At 59.4% G+C, this 21574-nt stretch overlaps 45 non-coding genes across 45 annotated transcripts; all 45 read right to left on the minus strand.

Moving 5' to 3' along the window:
- Positions 1-316: 316 nt before the first annotated feature.
- On the minus strand, positions 317-435 carry LOC148785280 (5S ribosomal RNA). Its single transcript, XR_016061815.1, has one exon. It is a non-coding gene; the product is annotated as a 5S ribosomal RNA (ribosomal RNA).
- Positions 436-790: 355 nt separating this feature from the next.
- On the minus strand, positions 791-909 carry LOC148785281 (5S ribosomal RNA). Its single transcript, XR_016068059.1, has one exon. It is a non-coding gene; the product is annotated as a 5S ribosomal RNA (ribosomal RNA).
- A 355-nt stretch (positions 910-1264) lies between these two features.
- On the minus strand, positions 1265-1383 carry LOC148785282 (5S ribosomal RNA). The gene has a single exon (XR_016068070.1). It is a non-coding gene; the product is annotated as a 5S ribosomal RNA (ribosomal RNA).
- A 355-nt stretch (positions 1384-1738) lies between these two features.
- On the minus strand, positions 1739-1857 carry LOC148785283 (5S ribosomal RNA). The gene has a single exon (XR_016068081.1). It is a non-coding gene; the product is annotated as a 5S ribosomal RNA (ribosomal RNA).
- Positions 1858-2212: 355 nt separating this feature from the next.
- Positions 2213-2331, minus strand: LOC148785284 (5S ribosomal RNA). Its single transcript, XR_016068093.1, has one exon. It is a non-coding gene; the product is annotated as a 5S ribosomal RNA (ribosomal RNA).
- Positions 2332-2686: 355 nt separating this feature from the next.
- On the minus strand, positions 2687-2805 carry LOC148785285 (5S ribosomal RNA). The gene has a single exon (XR_016068104.1). It is a non-coding gene; the product is annotated as a 5S ribosomal RNA (ribosomal RNA).
- A 355-nt stretch (positions 2806-3160) lies between these two features.
- LOC148785286 (5S ribosomal RNA) lies at positions 3161-3279 on the minus strand. The gene has a single exon (XR_016068115.1). It is a non-coding gene; the product is annotated as a 5S ribosomal RNA (ribosomal RNA).
- Positions 3280-3634: 355 nt separating this feature from the next.
- LOC148785287 (5S ribosomal RNA) lies at positions 3635-3753 on the minus strand. Its single transcript, XR_016068126.1, has one exon. It is a non-coding gene; the product is annotated as a 5S ribosomal RNA (ribosomal RNA).
- A 355-nt stretch (positions 3754-4108) lies between these two features.
- LOC148785288 (5S ribosomal RNA) lies at positions 4109-4227 on the minus strand. Its single transcript, XR_016062240.1, has one exon. It is a non-coding gene; the product is annotated as a 5S ribosomal RNA (ribosomal RNA).
- Positions 4228-4582: 355 nt separating this feature from the next.
- LOC148785289 (5S ribosomal RNA) lies at positions 4583-4701 on the minus strand. The gene has a single exon (XR_016068137.1). It is a non-coding gene; the product is annotated as a 5S ribosomal RNA (ribosomal RNA).
- Positions 4702-5056: 355 nt separating this feature from the next.
- On the minus strand, positions 5057-5175 carry LOC148785290 (5S ribosomal RNA). The gene has a single exon (XR_016068148.1). It is a non-coding gene; the product is annotated as a 5S ribosomal RNA (ribosomal RNA).
- Positions 5176-5530: 355 nt separating this feature from the next.
- On the minus strand, positions 5531-5649 carry LOC148785291 (5S ribosomal RNA). Its single transcript, XR_016068159.1, has one exon. It is a non-coding gene; the product is annotated as a 5S ribosomal RNA (ribosomal RNA).
- Positions 5650-6004: 355 nt separating this feature from the next.
- On the minus strand, positions 6005-6123 carry LOC148785292 (5S ribosomal RNA). Its single transcript, XR_016068170.1, has one exon. It is a non-coding gene; the product is annotated as a 5S ribosomal RNA (ribosomal RNA).
- Positions 6124-6478: 355 nt separating this feature from the next.
- Positions 6479-6597, minus strand: LOC148785293 (5S ribosomal RNA). The gene has a single exon (XR_016062241.1). It is a non-coding gene; the product is annotated as a 5S ribosomal RNA (ribosomal RNA).
- Positions 6598-6952: 355 nt separating this feature from the next.
- LOC148785294 (5S ribosomal RNA) lies at positions 6953-7071 on the minus strand. Its single transcript, XR_016061816.1, has one exon. It is a non-coding gene; the product is annotated as a 5S ribosomal RNA (ribosomal RNA).
- Positions 7072-7426: 355 nt separating this feature from the next.
- LOC148785295 (5S ribosomal RNA) lies at positions 7427-7545 on the minus strand. The gene has a single exon (XR_016068181.1). It is a non-coding gene; the product is annotated as a 5S ribosomal RNA (ribosomal RNA).
- Positions 7546-7900: 355 nt separating this feature from the next.
- LOC148785296 (5S ribosomal RNA) lies at positions 7901-8019 on the minus strand. The gene has a single exon (XR_016061817.1). It is a non-coding gene; the product is annotated as a 5S ribosomal RNA (ribosomal RNA).
- Positions 8020-8374: 355 nt separating this feature from the next.
- Positions 8375-8493, minus strand: LOC148785297 (5S ribosomal RNA). Its single transcript, XR_016068192.1, has one exon. It is a non-coding gene; the product is annotated as a 5S ribosomal RNA (ribosomal RNA).
- Positions 8494-8848: 355 nt separating this feature from the next.
- LOC148785298 (5S ribosomal RNA) lies at positions 8849-8967 on the minus strand. Its single transcript, XR_016068204.1, has one exon. It is a non-coding gene; the product is annotated as a 5S ribosomal RNA (ribosomal RNA).
- A 355-nt stretch (positions 8968-9322) lies between these two features.
- Positions 9323-9441, minus strand: LOC148785299 (5S ribosomal RNA). The gene has a single exon (XR_016068215.1). It is a non-coding gene; the product is annotated as a 5S ribosomal RNA (ribosomal RNA).
- Positions 9442-9796: 355 nt separating this feature from the next.
- On the minus strand, positions 9797-9915 carry LOC148785300 (5S ribosomal RNA). The gene has a single exon (XR_016062242.1). It is a non-coding gene; the product is annotated as a 5S ribosomal RNA (ribosomal RNA).
- A 355-nt stretch (positions 9916-10270) lies between these two features.
- LOC148785301 (5S ribosomal RNA) lies at positions 10271-10389 on the minus strand. The gene has a single exon (XR_016068226.1). It is a non-coding gene; the product is annotated as a 5S ribosomal RNA (ribosomal RNA).
- Positions 10390-10744: 355 nt separating this feature from the next.
- LOC148785302 (5S ribosomal RNA) lies at positions 10745-10863 on the minus strand. The gene has a single exon (XR_016062243.1). It is a non-coding gene; the product is annotated as a 5S ribosomal RNA (ribosomal RNA).
- A 355-nt stretch (positions 10864-11218) lies between these two features.
- Positions 11219-11337, minus strand: LOC148785303 (5S ribosomal RNA). Its single transcript, XR_016061818.1, has one exon. It is a non-coding gene; the product is annotated as a 5S ribosomal RNA (ribosomal RNA).
- Positions 11338-11692: 355 nt separating this feature from the next.
- LOC148785304 (5S ribosomal RNA) lies at positions 11693-11811 on the minus strand. Its single transcript, XR_016068237.1, has one exon. It is a non-coding gene; the product is annotated as a 5S ribosomal RNA (ribosomal RNA).
- A 355-nt stretch (positions 11812-12166) lies between these two features.
- On the minus strand, positions 12167-12285 carry LOC148785305 (5S ribosomal RNA). Its single transcript, XR_016068249.1, has one exon. It is a non-coding gene; the product is annotated as a 5S ribosomal RNA (ribosomal RNA).
- Positions 12286-12640: 355 nt separating this feature from the next.
- Positions 12641-12759, minus strand: LOC148785306 (5S ribosomal RNA). Its single transcript, XR_016062051.1, has one exon. It is a non-coding gene; the product is annotated as a 5S ribosomal RNA (ribosomal RNA).
- Positions 12760-13114: 355 nt separating this feature from the next.
- LOC148785307 (5S ribosomal RNA) lies at positions 13115-13233 on the minus strand. The gene has a single exon (XR_016068260.1). It is a non-coding gene; the product is annotated as a 5S ribosomal RNA (ribosomal RNA).
- A 355-nt stretch (positions 13234-13588) lies between these two features.
- Positions 13589-13707, minus strand: LOC148785308 (5S ribosomal RNA). Its single transcript, XR_016068271.1, has one exon. It is a non-coding gene; the product is annotated as a 5S ribosomal RNA (ribosomal RNA).
- Positions 13708-14062: 355 nt separating this feature from the next.
- LOC148785309 (5S ribosomal RNA) lies at positions 14063-14181 on the minus strand. Its single transcript, XR_016068282.1, has one exon. It is a non-coding gene; the product is annotated as a 5S ribosomal RNA (ribosomal RNA).
- A 355-nt stretch (positions 14182-14536) lies between these two features.
- On the minus strand, positions 14537-14655 carry LOC148785310 (5S ribosomal RNA). The gene has a single exon (XR_016068293.1). It is a non-coding gene; the product is annotated as a 5S ribosomal RNA (ribosomal RNA).
- Positions 14656-15010: 355 nt separating this feature from the next.
- On the minus strand, positions 15011-15129 carry LOC148785311 (5S ribosomal RNA). Its single transcript, XR_016062244.1, has one exon. It is a non-coding gene; the product is annotated as a 5S ribosomal RNA (ribosomal RNA).
- A 355-nt stretch (positions 15130-15484) lies between these two features.
- On the minus strand, positions 15485-15603 carry LOC148785312 (5S ribosomal RNA). Its single transcript, XR_016062246.1, has one exon. It is a non-coding gene; the product is annotated as a 5S ribosomal RNA (ribosomal RNA).
- A 355-nt stretch (positions 15604-15958) lies between these two features.
- Positions 15959-16077, minus strand: LOC148785313 (5S ribosomal RNA). The gene has a single exon (XR_016068304.1). It is a non-coding gene; the product is annotated as a 5S ribosomal RNA (ribosomal RNA).
- A 355-nt stretch (positions 16078-16432) lies between these two features.
- LOC148785314 (5S ribosomal RNA) lies at positions 16433-16551 on the minus strand. Its single transcript, XR_016068316.1, has one exon. It is a non-coding gene; the product is annotated as a 5S ribosomal RNA (ribosomal RNA).
- A 355-nt stretch (positions 16552-16906) lies between these two features.
- LOC148785315 (5S ribosomal RNA) lies at positions 16907-17025 on the minus strand. Its single transcript, XR_016068327.1, has one exon. It is a non-coding gene; the product is annotated as a 5S ribosomal RNA (ribosomal RNA).
- Positions 17026-17380: 355 nt separating this feature from the next.
- On the minus strand, positions 17381-17499 carry LOC148785316 (5S ribosomal RNA). The gene has a single exon (XR_016068338.1). It is a non-coding gene; the product is annotated as a 5S ribosomal RNA (ribosomal RNA).
- Positions 17500-17854: 355 nt separating this feature from the next.
- On the minus strand, positions 17855-17973 carry LOC148785317 (5S ribosomal RNA). Its single transcript, XR_016068349.1, has one exon. It is a non-coding gene; the product is annotated as a 5S ribosomal RNA (ribosomal RNA).
- Positions 17974-18328: 355 nt separating this feature from the next.
- Positions 18329-18447, minus strand: LOC148785318 (5S ribosomal RNA). The gene has a single exon (XR_016068360.1). It is a non-coding gene; the product is annotated as a 5S ribosomal RNA (ribosomal RNA).
- Positions 18448-18802: 355 nt separating this feature from the next.
- LOC148785319 (5S ribosomal RNA) lies at positions 18803-18921 on the minus strand. The gene has a single exon (XR_016062247.1). It is a non-coding gene; the product is annotated as a 5S ribosomal RNA (ribosomal RNA).
- A 355-nt stretch (positions 18922-19276) lies between these two features.
- Positions 19277-19395, minus strand: LOC148785320 (5S ribosomal RNA). Its single transcript, XR_016061819.1, has one exon. It is a non-coding gene; the product is annotated as a 5S ribosomal RNA (ribosomal RNA).
- A 355-nt stretch (positions 19396-19750) lies between these two features.
- On the minus strand, positions 19751-19869 carry LOC148785321 (5S ribosomal RNA). Its single transcript, XR_016068371.1, has one exon. It is a non-coding gene; the product is annotated as a 5S ribosomal RNA (ribosomal RNA).
- Positions 19870-20224: 355 nt separating this feature from the next.
- On the minus strand, positions 20225-20343 carry LOC148785322 (5S ribosomal RNA). The gene has a single exon (XR_016068382.1). It is a non-coding gene; the product is annotated as a 5S ribosomal RNA (ribosomal RNA).
- Positions 20344-20698: 355 nt separating this feature from the next.
- On the minus strand, positions 20699-20817 carry LOC148785323 (5S ribosomal RNA). Its single transcript, XR_016068393.1, has one exon. It is a non-coding gene; the product is annotated as a 5S ribosomal RNA (ribosomal RNA).
- Positions 20818-21172: 355 nt separating this feature from the next.
- Positions 21173-21291, minus strand: LOC148785324 (5S ribosomal RNA). The gene has a single exon (XR_016062052.1). It is a non-coding gene; the product is annotated as a 5S ribosomal RNA (ribosomal RNA).
- Positions 21292-21574: the final 283 nt, after the last annotated feature.

Genomic DNA, 21574 nt, shown 5'->3' on the forward strand with positions numbered 1-21574 from the left:
CGGAGCGACAGGTGGGACGTCGAATCTTCCGGGGGGCGTAACTTTGCGCACTGGTGGAGCTACGCCGCGAGCAGCCTATGCACGCGAAGCTCGCCGCGAGCTCCACGACGTGGACAACTGGGCTTGCCCCGTTGGGCCACATTTCGTGGCCCAAATTTCACCGTTTTCGGTGGATTCCGGCGCGTTTTCGATCGTTGGCCGCATTCGTGATGAGTCGGCCGTGGGGTCTCATGGGGAGATATACAGGGGTTGGGGTGCGCGGAACGGTCGAGAAAAAGCGGGAAGCTGGACGGGTGGGAGGAGCAGTTCGCAAAAAGGGGTGCAACACGAGGACTTCCCAGGGGGTCACCCATCCTAGTACTACTCTCGCCCAAGCACGCTTAACTTCGAAGTTCTGATGGGATCCGGTGCATTAGTGCTGGTATGATCGCACCCGCTGAGATATGCGCGCTTTAACCTTTTATGCTCTGGCAGCGGAGCGACAGGTGGGACGTCGAATCTTCCGGGGGGCGTAACTTTGCGCACTGGTGGAGCTACGCCGCGAGCAGCCTATGCACGCGAAGCTCGCCGCGAGCTCCACGACGTGGACAACTGGGCTTGCCCCGTTGGGCCACATTTCGTGGCCCAAATTTCGCCGTTTTCGGTGGATTCCGGCGCGTTTTCGATCGTTGGCCGCATTCGTGATGAGTCGGCCGTGGGGTCTCATGGGGAGATATACAGGGGTTGGGGTGCGCGGAACGGTCGAGAAAAAGCGGGAAGCTGGACGGGTGGGAGGAGCAGTTCGCAAAAAGGGGTGCAACACGAGGACTTCCCAGGGGGTCACCCATCCTAGTACTACTCTCGCCCAAGCACGCTTAACTTCGGAGTTCTGATGGGATCCGGTGCATTAGTGCTGGTATGATCGCACCCGCTGAGATATGCGCGCTTTAACCTTTTATGCTCTGGCAGCGGAGCGACAGGTGGGACGTCGAATCTTCCGGGGGGCGTAACTTTGCGCACTGGTGGAGCTATGCCGCGAGCAGCCTATGCACGCGAAGCTCGCCGCGAGCTCCACGACGTGGACAACTGGGCTTGCCCCGTTGGGCCACATTTCGTGGCCCAAATTTCACCGTTTTCGGTGGATTCCTGCGCGTTTTCGATCGTTGGCCGCATTCGTGATGAGTCGGCCGTGGGGTCTCATGGGGAGATATACAGGGGTTGGGGTGCGCGGAACGGTCGAGAAAAAGCGGGAAGCTGGACGGGTGGGAGGAGCAGTTCGCAAAAAGGGGTGCAACACGAGGACTTCCCAGGGGGTCACCCATCCTAGTACTACTCTCGCCCAAGCACGCTTAACTTCGGAGTTCTGATGGGATCCGGTGCATTAGTGCTGGTATGATCGCACCCGCTGAGATATGCGCGCTTTAACCTTTTATGCTCTGGCAGCGGAGCGACAGGTGGGACGTCGAATCTTCCGGGGGGCGTAACTTTGCGCACTGGTGGAGCTACGCCGCGAGCAGCCTATGCACGCGAAGCTCGCCGCGAGCTCCACGACGTGGACAACTGGGCTCGCCCCGTTGGGCCACATTTCGTGGCCCAAATTTCACCGTTTTCGGTGGATTCCGGCGCGTTTTCGATCGTTGGCCGCATTCGTGATGAGTCGGCCGTGGGGTCTCATGGGGAGATATACAGGGGTTGGGGTGCGCGGAACGGTCGAGAAAAAGCGGGAAGCTGGATGGGTGGGAGGAGCAGTTCGCAAAAAGGGGTGCAACACGAGGACTTCCCAGGGGGTCACCCATCCTAGTACTACTCTCGCCCAAGCACGCTTAACTTCGGAGTTCTGATGGGATCCGGTGCATTAGTGCTGGTATGATCGCACCCGCTGAGATATGCGCGCTTTAACCTTTTATGCTCTGGCAGCGGAGCGACAGGTGGGACGTCGAATCTTCCGGGGGGCGTAACTTTGCGCACTGGTGGAGCTACGCCGCGAGCAGCCTATGCACGCGAAGCTCGCCGCGAGCTCCACGACGTGGACAACTGGGCTTGCCCCGTTGGGCCACATTTCGTGGCCCAAATTTCTCCGTTTTCGGTGGATTCCGGCGCGTTTTCGATCGTTGGCCGCATTCGTGATGAGTCGGCCGTGGGGTCTCATGGGGAGATATACAGGGGTTGGGGTGCGCGGAACGGTCGAGAAAAAGCGGGAAGCTGGACGGGTGGGAGGAGCAGTTCGCAAAAAGGGGTGCAACACGAGGACTTCCCAGGGGGTCACCCATCCTAGTACTACTCTCGCCCAAGCACGCTTAACTTCGGAGTTCTGATGGGATCCGGTGCATTAGTGCTGGTATGATCGCACCCGCTGAGATATGCGCGCTTTAACCTTTTATGCTCTGGCAGCGGAGCGACAGGTGGGACGTCGAATCTTCCGGGGGGCGTAACTTTGCGCACTGGTGGAGCTACGCCGCGAGCAGCCTATGCACGCGAAGCTCGCCGCGAGCTCCACGACGTGGACAACTGGGCTTGCCCCGTTGGGCCACATTTCGTGGCCCAAATTTCTCCGTTTTCGGTGGATTCCGGCGCGTTTTCGATCGTTGGCCGCATTCGTGATGAGTCGGCCGTGTGGTCTCATGGGGAGATATACAGGGGTTGGGGTGCGCGGAACGGTCGAGAAAAAGCTGGAAGCTGGACGGGTGGGAGGAGCAGTTCGCAAAAAGGGGTGCAACACGAGGACTTCCCAGGGGGTCACCCATCCTAGTACTACTCTCGCCCAAGCACGCTTAACTTCGGAGTTCTGATGGGATCCGGTGCATTAGTGCTGGTATGATCGCACCCGCTGAGATATGCGCGCTTTAACCTTTTATGCTCTGGCAGCGGAGCGACAGGTGGGACGTCGAATCTTCCGGGGGGCGTAACTTTGCGCACTGGTGGAGCTACGCCGCGAGCAGCCTATGCACGCGAAGCTCGCCGCGAGCTCCACGACGTGGACAACTGGGCTTGCCCCGTTGGGCCACATTTCGTGGCCCAAATTTCACCGTTTTCGGTGGATTCCGGCGCGTTTTCGATCGTTGGCCGCATTCGTGATGAGTCGGCCGTGGGGTCTCATGGGGAGATATACAGGGGTTGGGGTGCGCGGAACGGTCGAGAAAAAGCGGGAAGCTGGACGGGTGGGAGGAGCAGTTCGCAAAAAGGGGTGCAACACGAGGACTTCCCAGGGGGTCACCCATCCTAGTACTACTCTCGCCCAAGCACGCTTAACTTCGGAGTTCTGATGGGATCCGGTGCATTAGTGCTGGTATGATCGCACCCGCTGAGATATGCGCGCTTTAACCTTTTATGCTCTGGCAGCGGAGCGACAGGTGGGACGTCGAATCTTCCGGGGGGCGTAACTTTGCGCACTGGTGGAGCTACGCCGCGAGCAGCCTATGCACGCGAAGCTCGCCGCGAGCTCCACGACGTGGACAACTGGGCTTGCCCCGTTGGGCCACATTTCGTGGCCCAAATTTCGCCGTTTTCGGTGGATTCCGGCGCGTTTTCGATCGTTGGCCGCATTCGTGATGAGTCGGCCGTGGGGTCTCATGGGGAGATATACAGGGGTTGGGGTGCGCGGAACGGTCGAGAAAAAGCGGGAAGCTGGACGGGTGGGAGGAGCAGTTCGCAAAAAGGGGTGCAACACGAGGACTTCCCAGGGGGTCACCCATCCTAGTACTACTCTCGCCCAAGCACGCTTAACTTCGGAGTTCTGATGGGATCCGGTGCATTAGTGCTGGTATGATCGCACCCGCTGAGATATGCGCGCTTTAACCTTTTATGCTCTGGCAGCGGAGCGACAGGTGGGACGTCGAATCTTCCGGGGGGCGTAACTTTGCGCACTGGTGGAGCTACGCCGCGAGCAGCCTATGCACGCGAAGCTCGCCGCGAGCTCCACGACGTGGACAACTGGGCTTGCCCCGTTGGGCCACATTTCGTGGCCCAAATTTCTCCGTTTTCGGTGGATTCCGGCGCGTTTTCGATCGTTGGCCGCATTCGTGATGAGTCAGCCGTGTGGTCTCATGGGGAGATATACAGGGGTTGGGGTGCGCGGAACGGTCGAGAAAAAGCGGGAAGCTGGACGGGTGGGAGGAGCAGTTCGCAAAAAGGGGTGCAACACGAGGACTTCCCAGGGGGTCACCCATCCTAGTACTACTCTCGCCCAAGCACGCTTAACTTCGGAGTTATGATGGGATCCGGTGCATTAGTGCTGGTATGATCGCATCCGCTGAGATATGCGCGCTTTAACCTTTTATGCTCTGGCAGCGGAGCGACAGGTGGGACGTCGAATCTTCCGGGGGGCGTAACTTTGCGCACTGGTGGAGCTACGCCGCGAGCAGCCTATGCACGCGAAGCTCGCCGCGAGCTCCACGACGTGGACAACTGGGCTTGCCCCGTTGGGCCACATTTCGTGGCCCAAATTTCACCGTTTTCGGTGGATTCCGGCGCGTTTTCGATCGTTGGCCGCATTCGTGATGAGTCGGCCGTGGGGTCTCATGGGGAGATATACAGGGGTTGGGGTGCGCGGAACGGTCGAGAAAAAGCGGGAAGCTGGACGGGTGGGAGGAGCAGTTCGCAAAAAGGGGTGCAACACGAGGACTTCCCAGGGGGTCACCCATCCTAGTACTACTCTCGCCCAAGCACGCTTAACTTCGGAGTTCTGATGGGATCCGGTGCATTAGTGCTGGTATGATCGCACCCGCTGAGATATGCGCGCTTTAACCTTTTATGCTCTGGCAGCGGAGCGACAGGTGGGACGTCGAATCTTCCGGGGGGCGTAACTTTGCGCACTGGTGGAGCTACGCCGCGAGCAGCCTATGCACGCGAAGCTCGCCGCGAGCTCCACGACGTGGACAACTGGGCTTGCCCCGTTGGGCCACATTTCGTGGCCCAAATTTCGCCGTTTTCGGTGGATTCCGGCGCGTTTTCGATCGTTGGCCGCATTCGTGATGAGTCGGCCGTGGGGTCTCATGGGGAGATATACAGGGGTTGGGGTGCGCGGAACGGTCGAGAAAAAGCGGGAAGCTGGACGGGTGGGAGGAGCAGTTCGCAAAAAGGGGTGCAACACGAGGACTTCCCAGGGGGTCACCCATCCTAGTACTACTCTCGCCCAAGCACGCTTAACTTCGGAGTTCTGATGGGATCCGGTGCATTAGTGCTGGTATGATCGCACCCGCTGAGATATGCGCGCTTTAACCTTTTATGCTCTGGCAGCGGAGCGACAGGTGGGACGTCGAATCTTCCGGGGGGCGTAACTTTGCGCACTGGTGGAGCTACGCCGCGAGCAGCCTATGCACGCGAAGCTCGCCGCGAGCTCCACGACGTGGACAACTGGGCTTGCCCCGTTGGGCCACATTTCGTGGCCCAAATTTCGCCGTTTTCGGTGGATTCCGGCGCGTTTTCGATCGTTGGCCGCATTCGTGATGAGTCGGCCGTGGGGTCTCATGGGGAGATATACAGGGGTTGGGGTGCGCGGAACGGTCGAGAAAAAGCGGGAAGCTGGACGGGTGGGAGGAGCAGTTCGCAAAAAGGGGTGCAACACGAGGACTTCCCAGGGGGTCACCCATCCTAGTACTACTCTCGCCCAAGCACGCTTAACTTCGGAGTTCTGATGGGATCCGGTGCATTAGTGCTGGTATGATCGCACCCGCTGAGATATGCGCGCTTTAACCTTTTATGCTCTGGCAGCGGAGCGACAGGTGGGACGTCGAATCTTCCGGGGGGCGTAACTTTGCGCACTGGTGGAGCTACGCCGCGAGCAGCCTATGCACGCGAAGCTCGCCGCGAGCTCCACGACGTGGACAACTGGGCTTGCCCCGTTGGGCCACATTTCGTGGCCCAAATTTCGCCGTTTTCGGTGGATTCCGGCGCGTTTTCGATCGTTGGCCGCATTCGTGATGAGTCGGCCGTGGGGTCTCATGGGGAGATATACAGGGGTTGGGGTGCGCGGAACGGTCGAGAAAAAGCGGGAAGCTGGACGGGTGGGAGGAGCAGTTCGCAAAAAGGGGTGCAACACGAGGACTTCCCAGGGGGTCACCCATCCTAGTACTACTCTCGCCCAAGCACGCTTAACTTCGGAGTTCTGATGGGATCCGGTGCATTAGTGCTGGTATGATCGCACCCGCTGAGATATGCGCGCTTTAACCTTTTATGCTCTGGCAGCGGAGCGACAGGTGGGACGTCGAATCTTCCGGGGGGCGTAACTTTGCGCACTGGTGGAGCTACGCCGCGAGCAGCCTATGCACGCGAAGCTCGCCGCGAGCTCCACGACGTGGACAACTGGGCTTGCCCCGTTGGGCCACATTTCGTGGCCCAAATTTCTCCGTTTTCGGTGGATTCCGGCGCGTTTTCGATCGTTGGCCGCATTCGTGATGAGTCAGCCGTGTGGTCTCATGGGGAGATATACAGGGGTTGGGGTGCGCGGAACGGTCGAGAAAAAGCGGGAAGCTGGACGGGTGGGAGGAGCAGTTCGCAAAAAGGGGTGCAACACGAGGACTTCCCAGGGGGTCACCCATCCTAGTACTACTCTCGCCCAAGCACGCTTAACTTCGGAGTTATGATGGGATCCGGTGCATTAGTGCTGGTATGATCGCATCCGCTGAGATATGCGCGCTTTAACCTTTTATGCTCTGGCAGCGGAGCGACAGGTGGGACGTCGAATCTTCCGGGGGGCGTAACTTTGCGCACTGGTGGAGCTACGCCGCGAGCAGCCTATGCACGCGAAGCTCGCCGCGAGCTCCACGACGTGGACAACTGGGCTTGCCCCGTTGGGCCACATTTCGTGGCCCAAATTTCACCGTTTTCGGTGGATTCCGGCGCGTTTTCGATCGTTGGCCGCATTCGTGATGAGTCGGCCGTGGGGTCTCATGGGGAGATATACAGGGGTTGGGGTGCGCGGAACGGTCGAGAAAAAGCGGGAAGCTGGACGGGTGGGAGGAGCAGTTCGCAAAAAGGGGTGCAACACGAGGACTTCCCAGGGGGTCACCCATCCTAGTACTACTCTCGCCCAAGCACGCTTAACTTCGAAGTTCTGATGGGATCCGGTGCATTAGTGCTGGTATGATCGCACCCGCTGAGATATGCGCGCTTTAACCTTTTATGCTCTGGCAGCGGAGCGACAGGTGGGACGTCGAATCTTCCGGGGGGCGTAACTTTGCGCACTGGTGGAGCTACGCCGCGAGCAGCCTATGCACGCGAAGCTCGCCGCGAGCTCCACGACGTGGACAACTGGGCTTGCCCCGTTGGGCCACATTTCGTGGCCCAAATTTCGCCGTTTTCGGTGGATTCCGGCGCGTTTTCGATCGTTGGCCGCATTCGTGATGAGTCGGCCGTGGGGTCTCATGGGGAGATATACAGGGGTTGGGGTGCGCGGAACGGTCGAGAAAAAGCGGGAAGCTGGACGGGTGGGAGGAGCAGTTCGCAAAAAGGGGTGCAACACGAGGACTTCCCAGGGGGTCACCCATCCTAGTACTACTCTCGCCCAAGCACGCTTAACTTCGGAGTTCTGATGGGATCCGGTGCATTAGTGCTGGTATGATCGCACCCGCTGAGATATGCGCGCTTTAACCTTTTATGCTCTGGCAGCGGAGCGACAGGTGGGACGTCGAATCTTCCGGGGGGCGTAACTTTGCGCACTGGTGGAGCTACGCCGCGAGCAGCCTATGCACGCGAAGCTCGCCGCGAGCTCCACGACGTGGACAACTGGGCTTGCCCCGTTGGGCCACATTTCGTGGCCCAAATTTCACCGTTTTCGGTGGATTCCGGCGCGTTTTCGATCGTTGGCCGCATTCGTGATGAGTCGGCCGTGGGGTCTCATGGGGAGATATACAGGGGTTGGGGTGCGCGGAACGGTCGAGAAAAAGCGGGAAGCTGGACGGGTGGGAGGAGCAGTTCGCAAAAAGGGGTGCAACACGAGGACTTCCCAGGGGGTCACCCATCCTAGTACTACTCTCGCCCAAGCACGCTTAACTTCGAAGTTCTGATGGGATCCGGTGCATTAGTGCTGGTATGATCGCACCCGCTGAGATATGCGCGCTTTAACCTTTTATGCTCTGGCAGCGGAGCGACAGGTGGGACGTCGAATCTTCCGGGGGGCGTAACTTTGCGCACTGGTGGAGCTACGCCGCGAGCAGCCTATGCACGCGAAGCTCGCCGCGAGCTCCACGACGTGGACAACTGGGCTTGCCCCGTTGGGCCACATTTCGTGGCCCAAATTTCGCCGTTTTCGGTGGATTCCGGCGCGTTTTCGATCGTTGGCCGCATTCGTGATGAGTCGGCCGTGGGGTCTCATGGGGAGATATACAGGGGTTGGGGTGCGCGGAACGGTCGAGAAAAAGCGGGAAGCTGGACGGGTGGGAGGAGCAGTTCGCAAAAAGGGGTGCAACACGAGGACTTCCCAGGGGGTCACCCATCCTAGTACTACTCTCGCCCAAGCACGCTTAACTTCGGAGTTCTGATGGGATCCGGTGCATTAGTGCTGGTATGATCGCACCCGCTGAGATATGCGCGCTTTAACCTTTTATGCTCTGGCAGCGGAGCGACAGGTGGGACGTCGAATCTTCCGGGGGGCGTAACTTTGCGCACTGGTGGAGCTACGCCGCGAGCAGCCTATGCACGCGAAGCTCGCCGCGAGCTCCACGACGTGGACAACTGGGCTTGCCCCGTTGGGCCACATTTCGTGGCCCAAATTTCACCGTTTTCGGTGGATTCCGGCGCGTTTTCGATCGTTGGCCGCATTCGTGATGAGTCGGCCGTGGGGTCTCATGGGGAGATATACAGGGGTTGGGGTGCGCGGAACGGTCGAGAAAAAGCGGGAAGCTGGACGGGTGGGAGGAGCAGTTCGCAAAAAGGGGTGCAACACGAGGACTTCCCAGGGGGTCACCCATCCTAGTACTACTCTCGCCCAAGCACGCTTAACTTCGGAGTTCTGATGGGATCCGGTGCATTAGTGCTGGTATGATCGCACCCGCTGAGATATGCGCGCTTTAACCTTTTATGCTCTGGCAGCGGAGCGACAGGTGGGACGTCGAATCTTCCGGGGGGCGTAACTTTGCGCACTGGTGGAGCTACGCCGCGAGCAGCCTATGCACGCGAAGCTCGCCGCGAGCTCCACGACGTGGACAACTGGGCTTGCCCCGTTGGGCCACATTTCGTGGCCCAAATTTCGCCGTTTTCGGTGGATTCCGGCGCGTTTTCGATCGTTGGCCGCATTCGTGATGAGTCGGCCGTGGGGTCTCATGGGGAGATATACAGGGGTTGGGGTGCGCGGAACGGTCGAGAAAAAGCGGGAAGCTGGACGGGTGGGAGGAGCAGTTCGCAAAAAGGGGTGCAACACGAGGACTTCCCAGGGGGTCACCCATCCTAGTACTACTCTCGCCCAAGCACGCTTAACTTCGGAGTTCTGATGGGATCCGGTGCATTAGTGCTGGTATGATCGCACCCGCTGAGATATGCGCGCTTTAACCTTTTATGCTCTGGCAGCGGAGCGACAGGTGGGACGTCGAATCTTCCGGGGGGCGTAACTTTGCGCACTGGTGGAGCTACGCCGCGAGCAGCCTATGCACGCGAAGCTCGCCGCGAGCTCCACGACGTGGACAACTGGGCTTGCCCCGTTGGGCCACATTTCGTGGCCCAAATTTCTCCGTTTTCGGTGGATTCCGGCGCGTTTTCGATCGTTGGCCGCATTCGTGATGAGTCAGCCGTGTGGTCTCATGGGGAGATATACAGGGGTTGGGGTGCGCGGAACGGTCGAGAAAAAGCGGGAAGCTGGACGGGTGGGAGGAGCAGTTCGCAAAAAGGGGTGCAACACGAGGACTTCCCAGGGGGTCACCCATCCTAGTACTACTCTCGCCCAAGCACGCTTAACTTCGGAGTTATGATGGGATCCGGTGCATTAGTGCTGGTATGATCGCATCCGCTGAGATATGCGCGCTTTAACCTTTTATGCTCTGGCAGCGGAGCGACAGGTGGGACGTCGAATCTTCCGGGGGGCGTAACTTTGCGCACTGGTGGAGCTACGCCGCGAGCAGCCTATGCACGCGAAGCTCGCCGCGAGCTCCACGACGTGGACAACTGGGCTTGCCCCGTTGGGCCACATTTCGTGGCCCAAATTTCGCCGTTTTCGGTGGATTCCGGCGCGTTTTCGATCGTTGGCCGCATTCGTGATGAGTCGGCCGTGGGGTCTCATGGGGAGATATACAGGGGTTGGGGTGCGCGGAACGGTCGAGAAAAAGCGGGAAGCTGGACGGGTGGGAGGAGCAGTTCGCAAAAAGGGGTGCAACACGAGGACTTCCCAGGGGGTCACCCATCCTAGTACTACTCTCGCCCAAGCACGCTTAACTTCGGAGTTCTGATGGGATCCGGTGCATTAGTGCTGGTATGATCGCACCCGCTGAGATATGCGCGCTTTAACCTTTTATGCTCTGGCAGCGGAGCGACAGGTGGGACGTCGAATCTTCCGGGGGGCGTAACTTTGCGCACTGGTGGAGCTACGCCGCGAGCAGCCTATGCACGCGAAGCTCGCCGCGAGCTCCACGACGTGGACAACTGGGCTTGCCCCGTTGGGCCACATTTCGTGGCCCAAATTTCTCCGTTTTCGGTGGATTCCGGCGCGTTTTCGATCGTTGGCCGCATTCGTGATGAGTCAGCCGTGTGGTCTCATGGGGAGATATACAGGGGTTGGGGTGCGCGGAACGGTCGAGAAAAAGCGGGAAGCTGGACGGGTGGGAGGAGCAGTTCGCAAAAAGGGGTGCAACACGAGGACTTCCCAGGGGGTCACCCATCCTAGTACTACTCTCGCCCAAGCACGCTTAACTTCGGAGTTATGATGGGATCCGGTGCATTAGTGCTGGTATGATCGCATCCGCTGAGATATGCGCGCTTTAACCTTTTATGCTCTGGCAGCGGAGCGACAGGTGGGACGTCGAATCTTCCGGGGGGCGTAACTTTGCGCACTGGTGGAGCTACGCCGCGAGCAGCCTATGCACGCGAAGCTCGCCGCGAGCTCCACGACGTGGACAACTGGGCTTGCCCCGTTGGGCCACATTTCGTGGCCCAAATTTCACCGTTTTCGGTGGATTCCGGCGCGTTTTCGATCGTTGGCCGCATTCGTGATGAGTCGGCCGTGGGGTCTCATGGGGAGATATACAGGGGTTGGGGTGCGCGGAACGGTCGAGAAAAAGCGGGAAGCTGGACGGGTGGGAGGAGCAGTTCGCAAAAAGGGGTGCAACACGAGGACTTCCCAGGGGGTCACCCATCCTAGTACTACTCTCGCCCAAGCACGCTTAACTTCGAAGTTCTGATGGGATCCGGTGCATTAGTGCTGGTATGATCGCACCCGCTGAGATATGCGCGCTTTAACCTTTTATGCTCTGGCAGCGGAGCGACAGGTGGGACGTCGAATCTTCCGGGGGGCGTAACTTTGCGCACTGGTGGAGCTACGCCGCGAGCAGCCTATGCACGCGAAGCTCGCCGCGAGCTCCACGACGTGGACAACTGGGCTTGCCCCGTTGGGCCACATTTCGTGGCCCAAATTTCGCCGTTTTCGGTGGATTCCGGCGCGTTTTCGATCGTTGGCCGCATTCGTGATGAGTCGGCCGTGGGGTCTCATGGGGAGATATACAGGGGTTGGGGTGCGCGGAACGGTCGAGAAAAAGCGGGAAGCTGGACGGGTGGGAGGAGCAGTTCGCAAAAAGGGGTGCAACACGAGGACTTCCCAGGGGGTCACCCATCCTAGTACTACTCTCGCCCAAGCACGCTTAACTTCGGAGTTCTGATGGGATCCGGTGCATTAGTGCTGGTATGATCGCACCCGCTGAGATATGCGCGCTTTAACCTTTTATGCTCTGGCAGCGGAGCGACAGGTGGGACGTCGAATCTTCCGGGGGGCGTAACTTTGCGCACTGGTGGAGCTACGCCGCGAGCAGCCTATGCACGCGAAGCTCGCCGCGAGCTCCACGACGTGGACAACTGGGCTTGCCCCGTTGGGCCACATTTCGTGGCCCAAATTTCACCGTTTTCGGTGGATTCCGGCGCGTTTTCGATCGTTGGCCGCATTCGTGATGAGTCGGCCGTGGGGTCTCATGGGGAGATATACAGGGGTTGGGGTGCGCGGAACGGTCGAGAAAAAGCGGGAAGCTGGACGGGTGGGAGGAGCAGTTCGCAAAAAGGGGTGCAACACGAGGACTTCCCAGGGGGTCACCCATCCTAGTACTACTCTCGCCCAAGCACGCTTAACTTCGGAGTTCTGATGGGATCCGGTGCATTAGTGCTGGTATGATCGCACCCGCTGAGATATGCGCGCTTTAACCTTTTATGCTCTGGCAGCGGAGCGACAGGTGGGACGTCGAATCTTCCGGGGGGCGTAACTTTGCGCACTGGTGGAGCTACGCCGCGAGCAGCCTATGCACGCGAAGCTCGCCGCGAGCTCCACGACGTGGACAACTGGGCTTGCCCCGTTGGGCCACATTTCGTGGCCCAAATTTCGCCGTTTTCGGTGGATTCCGGCGCGTTTTCGATCGTTGGCCGCATTCGTGATGAGTCGGCCGTGTGGTCTCATGGGGAGATATACAGGGGTTGGGGTGCGCGGAACGGTCGAGAAAAAGCAGGAAGCTGGACGGGTGGGAGGAGCAGTTCGCAAAAAGGGGTGCAACACGAGGACTTCCCAGGGGGTCACCCATCCTAGTACTACTCTCGCCCAAGCACGCTTAAATTCGGAGTTCTGATGGGATCCGGTGCATTAGTGCTGGTATGATCGCACCCGCTGAGATATGCGCGCTTTAACCTTTTATGCTCTGGCAGCGGAGCGACAGGTGGGACGTCGAATCTTCCGGGGGGCGTAACTTTGCGCACTGGTGGAGCTACGCCGCGAGCAGCCTATGCACGCGAAGCTCGCCGCGAGCTCCACGACGTGGACAACTGGGCTTGCCCCGTTGGGCCACATTTCGTGGCCCAAATTTCGCCGTTTTCGGTGGATTCCGGCGCGTTTTCGATCGTTGGCCGCATTCGTGATGAGTCGGCCGTGGGGTCTCATGGGGAGATATACAGGGGTTGGGGTGCGCGGAACGGTCGAGAAAAAGCGGGAAGCTGGACGGGTGGGAGGAGCAGTTCGCAAAAAGGGGTGCAACACGAGGACTTCCCAGGGGGTCACCCATCCTAGTACTACTCTCGCCCAAGCACGCTTAACTTCGGAGTTCTGATGGGATCCGGTGCATTAGTGCTGGTATGATCGCACCCGCTGAGATATGCGCGCTTTAACCTTTTATGCTCTGGCAGCGGAGCGACAGGTGGGACGTCGAATCTTCCGGGGGGCGTAACTTTGCGCACTGGTGGAGCTACGCCGCGAGCAGCCTATGCACGCGAAGCTCGCCGCGAGCTCCACGACGTGGACAACTGGGCTTGCCCCGTTGGGCCACATTTCGTGGCCCAAATTTCGCCGTTTTCGGTGGATTCCGGCGCGTTTTCGATCGTTGGCCGCATTCGTGATGAGTCGGCCGTGGGGTCTCATGGGGAGATATACAGGGGTTGGGGTGCGCGGAACGGTCGAGAAAAAGCGGGAAGCTGGACGGGTGGGAGGAGCAGTTCGCAAAAAGGGGTGCAACACGAGGACTTCCCAGGGGGTCACCCATCCTAGTACTACTCTCGCCCAAGCACGCTTAACTTCGGAGTTCTGATGGGATCCGGTGCATTAGTGCTGGTATGATCGCACCCGCTGAGATATGCGCGCTTTAACCTTTTATGCTCTGGCAGCGGAGCGACAGGTGGGACGTCGAATCTTCCGGGGGGCGTAACTTTGCGCACTGGTGGAGCTACGCCGCGAGCAGCCTATGCACGCGAAGCTCGCCGCGAGCTCCACGACGTGGACAACTGGGCTTGCCCCGTTGGGCCACATTTCGTGGCCCAAATTTCGCCGTTTTCGGTGGATTCCGGCGCGTTTTCGATCGTTGGCCGCATTCGTGATGAGTCGGCCGTGGGGTCTCATGGGGAGATATACAGGGGTTGGGGTGCGCGGAACGGTCGAGAAAAAGCGGGAAGCTGGACGGGTGGGAGGAGCAGTTCGCAAAAAGGGGTGCAACACGAGGACTTCCCAGGGGGTCACCCATCCTAGTACTACTCTCGCCCAAGCACGCTTAACTTCGGAGTTCTGATGGGATCCGGTGCATTAGTGCTGGTATGATCGCACCCGCTGAGATATGCGCGCTTTAACCTTTTATGCTCTGGCAGCGGAGCGACAGGTGGGACGTCGAATCTTCCGGGGGGCGTAACTTTGCGCACTGGTGGAGCTACGCCGCGAGCAGCCTATGCACGCGAAGCTCGCCGCGAGCTCCACGACGTGGACAACTGGGCTTGCCCCGTTGGGCCACATTTCGTGGCCCAAATTTCGCCGTTTTCGGTGGATTCCGGCGCGTTTTCGATCGTTGGCCGCATTCGTGATGAGTCGGCCGTGGGGTCTCATGGGGAGATATACAGGGGTTGGGGTGCGCGGAACGGTCGAGAAAAAGCGGGAAGCTGGACGGGTGGGAGGAGCAGTTCGCAAAAAGGGGTGCAACACGAGGACTTCCCAGGGGGTCACCCATCCTAGTACTACTCTCGCCCAAGCACGCTTAACTTCGGAGTTCTGATGGGATCCGGTGCATTAGTGCTGGTATGATCGCACCCGCTGAGATATGCGCGCTTTAACCTTTTATGCTCTGGCAGCGGAGCGACAGGTGGGACGTCGAATCTTCCGGGGGGCGTAACTTTGCGCACTGGTGGAGCTACGCCGCGAGCAGCCTATGCACGCGAAGCTCGCCGCGAGCTCCACGACGTGGACAACTGGGCTTGCCCCGTTGGGCCACATTTCGTGGCCCAAATTTCTCCGTTTTCGGTGGATTCCGGCGCGTTTTCGATCGTTGGCCGCATTCGTGATGAGTCGGCCGTGTGGTCTCATGGGGAGATATACAGGGGTTGGGGTGCGCGGAACGGTCGAGAAAAAGCGGGAAGCTGGACGGGTGGGAGGAGCAGTTCGCAAAAAGGGGTGCAACACGAGGACTTCCCAGGGGGTCACCCATCCTAGTACTACTCTCGCCCAAGCACGCTTAACTTCGGAGTTATGATGGGATCCGGTGCATTAGTGCTGGTATGATCGCATCCGCTGAGATATGCGCGCTTTAACCTTTTATGCTCTGGCAGCGGAGCGACAGGTGGGACGTCGAATCTTCCGGGGGGCGTAACTTTGCGCACTGGTGGAGCTACGCCGCGAGCAGCCTATGCACGCGAAGCTCGCCGCGAGCTCCACGACGTGGACAACTGGGCTTGCCCCGTTGGGCCACATTTCGTGGCCCAAATTTCACCGTTTTCGGTGGATTCCGGCGCGTTTTCGATCGTTGGCCGCATTCGTGATGAGTCGGCCGTGGGGTCTCATGGGGAGATATACAGGGGTTGGGGTGCGCGGAACGGTCGAGAAAAAGCGGGAAGCTGGACGGGTGGGAGGAGCAGTTCGCAAAAAGGGGTGCAACACGAGGACTTCCCAGGGGGTCACCCATCCTAGTACTACTCTCGCCCAAGCACGCTTAACTTCGGAGTTATGATGGGATCCGGTGCATTAGTGCTGGTATGATCGCATCCGCTGAGATATGCGCGCTTTAACCTTTTATGCTCTGGCAGCGGAGCGACAGGTGGGACGTCGAATCTTCCGGGGGGCGTAACTTTGCGCACTGGTGGAGCTACGCCGCGAGCAGCCTATGCACGCGAAGCTCGCCGCGAGCTCCACGACGTGGACAACTGGGCTTGCCCCGTTGGGCCACATTTCGTGGCCCAAATTTCACCGTTTTCGGTGGATTCCGGCGCGTTTTCGATCGTTGGCCGCATTCGTGATGAGTCGGCCGTGGGGTCTCATGGGGAGATATACAGGGGTTGGGGTGCGCGGAACGGTCGAGAAAAAGCGGGAAGCTGGACGGGTGGGAGGAGCAGTTCGCAAAAAGGGGTGCAACACGAGGACTTCCCAGGGGGTCACCCATCCTAGTACTACTCTCGCCCAAGCACGCTTAACTTCGGAGTTCTGATGGGATCCGGTGCATTAGTGCTGGTATGATCGCACCCGCTGAGATATGCGCGCTTTAACCTTTTATGCTCTGGCAGCGGAGCGACAGGTGGGACGTCGAATCTTCCGGGGGGCGTAACTTTGCGCACTGGTGGAGCTACGCCGCGAGCAGCCTATGCACGCGAAGCTCGCCGCGAGCTCCACGACGTGGACAACAGGGCTCGCCCCGTTGGGCCACATTTCGTGGCCCAAATTTTGCCGTTTTCGGTGGATTCCGGCGCGTTTTCGATCGTTGGCCGCATTCGTGATGAGTCGGCCGTGGGGTCTCATGGGGAGATATACAGGGGTTGGGGTGCGCGGAACGGTCGAGAAAAAGCGGGAAGCTGGACGGGTGGGAGGAGCAGTTCGCAAAAAGGGGTGCAACACGAGGACTTCCCAGGGGGTCACCCATCCTAGTACTACTCTCGCCCAAGCACGCTTAACTTCGGAGTTCTGATGGGATCCGGTGCATTAGTGCTGGTATGATCGCACCCGCTGAGATATGCGCGCTTTAACCTTTTATGCTCTGGCAGCGGAGCGACAGGTGGGACGTCGAATCTTCCGGGGGGCGTAACTTTGCGCACTGGTGGAGCTACGCCGCGAGCAGCCTATGCACGCGAAGCTCGCCGCGAGCTCCACGACGTGGACAACAGGGCTCGCCCCGTTGGGCCACATTTCGTGGCCCAAATTTTGCCGTTTTCGGTGGATTCCGGCGCGTTTTCGATCGTTGGCCGCATTCGTGATGAGTCGGCCGTGGGGTCTCATGGGGAGATATACAGGGGTTGGGGTGCGCGGAACGGTCGAGAAAAAGCGGGAAGCTGGACGGGTGGGAGGAGCAGTTCGCAAAAAGGGGTGCAACACGAGGACTTCCCAGGGGGTCACCCATCCTAGTACTACTCTCGCCCAAGCACGCTTAACTTCGGAGTTCTGATGGGATCCGGTGCATTAGTGCTGGTATGATCGCACCCGCTGAGATATGCGCGCTTTAACCTTTTATGCTCTGGCAGCGGAGCGACAGGTGGGACGTCGAATCTTCCGGGGGGCGTAACTTTGCGCACTGGTGGAGCTACGCCGCGAGCAGCCTATGCACGCGAAGCTCGCCGCGAGCTCCACGACGTGGACAACTGGGCTTGCCCCGTTGGGCCACATTTCGTGGCCCAAATTTCACCGTTTTCGGTGGATTCCGGCGCGTTTTCGATCGTTGGCCGCATTCGTGATGAGTCGGCCGTGGGGTCTCATGGGGAGATATACAGGGGTTGGGGTGCGCGGAACGGTCGAGAAAAAGCGGGAAGCTGGACGGGTGGGAGGAGCAGTTCGCAAAAAGGGGTGCAACACGAGGACTTCCCAGGGGGTCACCCATCCTAGTACTACTCTCGCCCAAGCACGCTTAACTTCGGAGTTCTGATGGGATCCGGTGCATTAGTGCTGGTATGATCGCACCCGCTGAGATATGCGCGCTTTAACCTTTTATGCTCTGGCAGCGGAGCGACAGGTGGGACGTCGAATCTTCCGGGGGGCGTAACTTTGCGCACTGGTGGAGCTACGCCGCGAGCAGCCTATGCACGCGAAGCTCGCCGCGAGCTCCACGACGTGGACAACTGGGCTTGCCCCGTTGGGCCACATTTCGTGGCCCAAATTTCGCCGTTTTCGGTGGATTCCGGCGCGTTTTCGATCGTTGGCCGCATTCGTGATGAGTCGGCCGTGGGGTCTCATGGGGAGATATACAGGGGTTGGGGTGCGCGGAACGGTCGAGAAAAAGCGGGAAGCTGGACGGGTGGGAGGAGCAGTTCGCAAAAAGGGGTGCAACACGAGGACTTCCCAGGGGGTCACCCATCCTAGTACTACTCTCGCCCAAGCACGCTTAACTTCGGAGTTCTGATGGGATCCGGTGCATTAGTGCTGGTATGATCGCACCCGCTGAGATATGCGCGCTTTAACCTTTTATGCTCTGGCAGCGGAGCGACAGGTGGGACGTCGAATCTTCCGGGGGGCGTAACTTTGCGCACTGGTGGAGCTACGCCGCGAGCAGCCTATGCACGCGAAGCTCGCCGCGAGCTCCACGACGTGGACAACAGGGCTCGCCCCGTTGGGCCACATTTCGTGGCCCAAATTTTGCCGTTTTCGGTGGATTCCGGCGCGTTTTCGATCGTTGGCCGCATTCGTGATGAGTCGGCCGTGGGGTCTCATGGGGAGATATACAGGGGTTGGGGTGCGCGGAACGGTCGAGAAAAAGCGGGAAGCTGGACGGGTGGGAGGAGCAGTTCGCAAAAAGGGGTGCAACACGAGGACTTCCCAGGGGGTCACCCATCCTAGTACTACTCTCGCCCAAGCACGCTTAACTTCGGAGTTCTGATGGGATCCGGTGCATTAGTGCTGGTATGATCGCACCCGCTGAGATATGCGCGCTTTAACCTTTTATGCTCTGGCAGCGGAGCGACAGGTGGGACGTCGAATCTTCCGGGGGGCGTAACTTTGCGCACTGGTGGAGCTACGCCGCGAGCAGCCTATGCACGCGAAGCTCGCCGCGAGCTCCACGACGTGGACAACTGGGCTTGCCCCGTTGGGCCACATTTCGTGGCCCAAATTTCTCCGTTTTCGGTGGATTCCGGCGCGTTTTCGATCGTTGGCCGCATTCGTGATGAGTCAGCCGTGTGGTCTCATGGGGAGATATACAGGGGTTGGGGTGCGCGGAACGGTCGAGAAAAAGCGGGAAGCTGGACGGGTGGGAGGAGCAGTTCGCAAAAAGGGGTGCAACACGAGGACTTCCCAGGGGGTCACCCATCCTAGTACTACTCTCGCCCAAGCACGCTTAACTTCGGAGTTATGATGGGATCCGGTGCATTAGTGCTGGTATGATCGCATCCGCTGAGATATGCGCGCTTTAACCTTTTATGCTCTGGCAGCGGAGCGACAGGTGGGACGTCGAATCTTCCGGGGGGCGTAACTTTGCGCACTGGTGGAGCTACGCCGCGAGCAGCCTATGCACGCGAAGCTCGCCGCGAGCTCCACGACGTGGACAACTGGGCTTGCCCCGTTGGGCCACATTTCGTGGCCCAAATTTCACCGTTTTCGGTGGATTCCGGCGCGTTTTCGATCGTTGGCCGCATTCGTGATGAGTCGGCCGTGGGGTCTCATGGGGAGATATACAGGGGTTGGGGTGCGCGGAACGGTCGAGAAAAAGCGGGAAGCTGGACGGGTGGGAGGAGCAGTTCGCAAAAAGGGGTGCAACACGAGGACTTCCCAGGGGGTCACCCATCCTAGTACTACTCTCGCCCAAGCACGCTTAACTTCGAAGTTCTGATGGGATCCGGTGCATTAGTGCTGGTATGATCGCACCCGCTGAGATATGCGCGCTTTAACCTTTTATGCTCTGGCAGCGGAGCGACAGGTGGGACGTCGAATCTTCCGGGGGGCGTAACTTTGCGCACTGGTGGAGCTACGCCGCGAGCAGCCTATGCACGCGAAGCTCGCCGCGAGCTCCACGACGTGGACAACTGGGCTTGCCCCGTTGGGCCACATTTCGTGGCCCAAATTTCGCCGTTTTCGGTGGATTCCGGCGCGTTTTCGATCGTTGGCCGCATTCGTGATGAGTCGGCCGTGGGGTCTCATGGGGAGATATACAGGGGTTGGGGTGCGCGGAACGGTCGAGAAAAAGCGGGAAGCTGGACGGGTGGGAGGAGCAGTTCGCAAAAAGGGGTGCAACACGAGGACTTCCCAGGGGGTCACCCATCCTAGTACTACTCTCGCCCAAGCACGCTTAACTTCGGAGTTCTGATGGGATCCGGTGCATTAGTGCTGGTATGATCGCACCCGCTGAGATATGCGCGCTTTAACCTTTTATGCTCTGGCAGCGGAGCGACAGGTGGGACGTCGAATCTTCCGGGGGGCGTAACTTTGCGCACTGGTGGAGCTACGCCGCGAGCAGCCTATGCACGCGAAGCTCGCCGCGAGCTCCACGACGTGGACAACAGGGCTCGCCCCGTTGGGCCACATTTCGTGGCCCAAATTTTGCCGTTTTCGGTGGATTCCGGCGCGTTTTCGATCGTTGGCCGCATTCGTGATGAGTCGGCCGTGGGGTCTCATGGGGAGATATACAGGGGTTGGGGTGCGCGGAACGGTCGAGAAAAAGCGGGAAGCTGGACGGGTGGGAGGAGCAGTTCGCAAAAAGGGGTGCAACACGAGGACTTCCCAGGGGGTCACCCATCCTAGTACTACTCTCGCCCAAGCACGCTTAACTTCGGAGTTCTGATGGGATCCGGTGCATTAGTGCTGGTATGATCGCACCCGCTGAGATATGCGCGCTTTAACCTTTTATGCTCTGGCAGCGGAGCGACAGGTGGGACGTCGAATCTTCCGGGGGGCGTAACTTTGCGCACTGGTGGAGCTACGCCGCGAGCAGCCTATGCACGCGAAGCTCGCCGCGAGCTCCACGACGTGGACAACTGGGCTTGCCCCGTTGGGCCACATTTCGTGGCCCAAATTTCGCCGTTTTCGGTGGATTCCGGCGCGTTTTCGATCGTTGGCCGCATTCGTGATGAGTCGGCCGTGTGGTCTCATGGGGAGATATACAGGGGTTGGGGTGCGCGGAACGGTCGAGAAAAAGCGGGAAGCTGGACGGGTGGGAGGAGCAGTTCGCAAAAAGGGGTGCAACACGAGGACTTCCCAGGGGGTCACCCATCCTAGTACTACTCTCGCCCAAGCACGCTTAACTTCGGAGTTCTGATGGGATCCGGTGCATTAGTGCTGGTATGATCGCACCCGCTGAGATATACGCGCTTTAACCTTTTATGCTCTGGCAGCGGAGCGACAGGTGGGACGTCGAATCTTCCGGGGGGCGTAACTTTGCGCACTGGTGGAGCTACGCCGCGAGCAGCCTATGCACGCGAAGCTCGCCGCGAGCTCCACGACGTGGACAACTGGGCTTGCCCCGTTGGGCCACATTTCGTGGCCCAAATTTCGCCGTTTTCGGTGGATTCCGGCGCGTTTTCGATCGTTGGCCGCATTCGTGATGAGTCGGCCGTGTGGTCTCATGGGGAGATATACAGGGGTTGGGGTGCGCGGAACGGTCGAGAAAAAGCAGGAAGCTGGACGGGTGGGAGGAGCAGTTCACAAAAAGGGGTGCAACACGAGGACTTCCCAGGGGGTCACCCATCCTAGTACTACTCTCGCCCAAGCACGCTTAAATTCGGAGTTCTGATGGGATCCGGTGCATTAGTGCTGGTATGATCGCACCCGCTGAGATATGCGCGCTTTAACCTTTTATGCTCTGGCAGCGGAGCGACAGGTGGGACGTCGAATCTTCCGGGGGGCGTAACTTTGCGCACTGGTGGAGCTACGCCGCGAGCAGCCTATGCACGCGAAGCTCGCCGCGAGCTCCACGACGTGGACAACTGGGCTTGCCCCGTTGGGCCACATTTCGTGGCCCAAATTTCGCCGTTTTCGGTGGATTCCGGCGCGTTTTCGATCGTTGGCCGCATTCGTGATGAGTCGGCCGTGGGGTCTCATGGGGAGATATAC

Source organism: Sesamum indicum, linkage group LG10 (assembly GCF_026168435.1).
Source record: "Sesamum indicum cultivar Baizhima isolate 11 linkage group LG10, ASM2616843v1, whole genome shotgun sequence".
NCBI classification, from domain to species: domain Eukaryota; kingdom Viridiplantae; phylum Streptophyta; class Magnoliopsida; order Lamiales; family Pedaliaceae; genus Sesamum; species Sesamum indicum.